Here is a 3,252-nt window from a genome sequence, read left to right on the forward strand (position 1 = left end):
CAGCGCCTGTTGGTATGCAACCAAGCTTGGTCCTGTCACCTATTTTGGCCTTTGGGAGAAAACTCATTGGGGCCAGTCCTGATAGGGTTGCCAACTCCAGATGGGAAATTCCTGGAGATTTGAGGGATGGAACCTGAAGAGGGTGAGGCTTCAGGAGGGGTGGGACCTCAAACAGTTACAATACCATAGACTCCACCCATCAAACCAGCCATTCCATCCTGGGGAATTGTCAAGACCCACAGTTAATCACTTAGCACATGCTTCCAAGAAGGTTTTACTTTATTGTGAGAACTATGGTAGCATAACCATATTCACAGTTAAGAATAACTACTATTAAGCTTACAGGTATAGATATAGTATACTCCAAAGCCCCCCCCCCCCGTTGATGGGCCAATATTCCCGCGGGCGGGAAAACCCGTTGGCGGGTTGGCAAAGAAGTGAACGTGGTCCCAAGGTTGAAATATGGGAAGACACTATACGAGGGAGCGAGCTACAAGGTCATAAATAAGAAGCAGAGGCGCCAAGGGGAATGGAATGCAGGACTGGCTGGTACACAGGTCAAGTGTGTGAACTGAATCCCATAAACCTAATGGCAGCGTAGCTGACAGGATTCATTCTTGCCAATCTCCAAGTGGGGGCTGGAGATCAATCAGAATTACAACTGCTCTCCAGGAGGGAGGGGGGAGGAGATGGAGAGCTGAAGTCAGGGGGCAGATAATGGTAGGTTGACAATTGGCTGGGAGGGAGATAGGGTTGCCAACTCCAGGTTGGGAAATTTTTGGGGATTTCAGGGGTGGAGCCTGGAGATGGTGAGGTTTGAGGAGGGGTGGGATCTCAGACAGGTACAATGCCATAGACTCCACCCTCCAAACCAGCCAGTCCCTCATGGGGGACCATTGTTGCCAGTGTCCAGGTGAGGGCTGGAGACCACTCAGAATTACAACTGCTCTGCAGAATGGGAGGGCAGAAGTCAGCTGAAGTCAGAGGGGCAGATAACGGTAGGTTGATGATTAGCTGGGAAGGAAATGGGGTTGCCAACTGTTAGCCGAACTGCTTTATCTACAACAGCTGGCAAATTAAATTTATATGGGTTCCTGCCTGTGTATACCAAGGTCCAGTCCACCCCAAGGGTTTTGCCAGTGAAAGAGTTGAGACTGGTGAATTAAAATAGTCTGTCGTTTACTTAAGAATATATTTCACGTACAAACAATACAGATGCACATACTCATACATTCAAGTTCCTTAGAATTACAATGTTGAAAATAGTCCCTTTTACTTAGGAGGTAGGTAGGTCACAGTTCATACTTATCTGTCCTGAAGCCTTGTCTGTTGCAATGAAGAATGAGGGTCAGAAAAATAGAACCTAGGGATATTTCTAAATCACACTGCTAGAACCAGCCAGCAAGTGTGAACCTCTTAGCTGCACACACCAAGAGATCAAGGAGAGACAAAGGGTTTTGGGATAGCAAGCTGGTCAAAAGGGGAGTTAAAGCAGACAGGGGGTGATGGAGGGTTTGCGGCTAGCAAAGACCCAGCACATATTCCTTAGCTTTTATAGGTGAATCTTTGGGTGGGTGGCAACTGTGCCATCCACTGGATCCACCTATCTGTTAGTCCGTCCCAAAACTACAGCTATTGGATTCGTGTAGAGAGGGGCGGGTATTTAGGGGTTTGACCAATATTGAAACTCTAGATCTAACTCAAGGGAAAGCATCTGTGCAAGTCTCCTTGATGTGCAGATGAAGCTTAGCCTTTCCCAGGTAATTAAAGAGGCATCTGACAGGAAATGGCAATTCAGATGTAGAGCAGATCTGTGTAATGCATGACATCAAGTCCTTCAGCAATGGGGGATGTTTCCATCTCATGATGTTGTATTGCTAACACAATGGTGATGTGTGCTTCTTTTCCCTCAGGAGCTGTGTATTGGCAAACTTCATTAACATGAAATGGAGGCACCTTCTATGTGTAACAGTTACAACAGGTGATTCAAGCAGCTTTCTCTGAGCCTATGGGTATATGTGTGAGCACAGTCCATGGTGTGTGTGTAGCAGTAAACATTAATAAAGCAAATAATTTGCAGGGAGGGTGGGGTAAAAATGCAAATAAATAAATAATAAATAAATAAATAAATGCCTGGGTTCACTCACCAAGTTGCACTGCCATGGCAGCACGAGTTGGCTTGGATAAGAAATTTAAAGAGGCCTCTTTAAATCCCTTCTCCAAGCTGGCCGGTGCCACAGCAGTGGTGGCATGACTCAGCTTCTCCAAGCTGTGCCCAAATAAAAGCCGATTGATATTGGGTTTTATTTGGGCTCAGCTAGATTGGTAGTCGTATCAGATTCTCTAGTCTGATTTGGCTGAATTTGGTTATTTATTGGGCTTAGTAAAGGTAAAGGTTCCCTTGCTCGAAAGCCAGTCAAATCTGACTCTAGGCTTGCGATGCTCATCTCCGTTTCAAAGCCGAAGAGGCAGCGCTGTCCGAAGACATTTCCATGGTCATGTGGCTGGCATAGTAACCACTGGACTGTGTTATGTGGTGTGCTATTGGGAGTGGCTGGTGAGTGGAACTCTGCTAGAGTGTGCTGCAGTTTCTAAAGTGTCCGGTTCAACTGGGAACGCGCTGCGTGACAGGGTTATGGGCCCAGCCTGCCCAGCCTGTTGAACCTGGGGCCAGGAACTCAGGAAGGCACCTAGCACAACCATGTGGACCAGCCGGAGTGACTGACGAGGTTGCTGACCAGCCCAGCAGTCGCCGAAGGTCTGCAAAGCTGACGGAGCTGAGTGCTGAAAGCTGAGGAGAATTGCTTCATCCAGGAGTGGAGGAGGAATCAACAGCTCAAGCCTCTGGCAGCAGCGGTAATCTTCGTGAGAAGGTAAAGAATAAACAGCTCGGGGGAGTCGAGGAAGATGGTGATAATGGCCCAAGTAGTAACCATGCCGTGGGTGGAAAAGATCACCTCCTCGAACTATGCCATGTGGGCACTCCGCATGAAACATTATTTGATAAGAGAGGGTTTGTGGCTGTACGCAAATGACCCACCAGACCCTATTCCTGCCGGCTCTTGCCATTATCATGCTATCAGTAAGCGATGAACAGCTGGTGCATGTGACAACTGCGTCTTCAGCGAAGCTAGCCTGGGATGCACTTAAAGAAATTTTAGTGCAAACTTCAGCAGGCTCTATAATGATGTTGACCAGACGTCTCTATCGCAAGCTGCAGAAACCCGGTGAGAGTGTTAGAGAACACATAAA

Source organism: Gekko japonicus, unplaced genomic scaffold (assembly GCF_001447785.1).
Source record: "Gekko japonicus isolate JY-2015 unplaced genomic scaffold, Gekko_japonicus_V1.1 scaffold7073, whole genome shotgun sequence".
NCBI lineage: Eukaryota > Metazoa > Chordata > Lepidosauria > Squamata > Gekkonidae > Gekko > Gekko japonicus.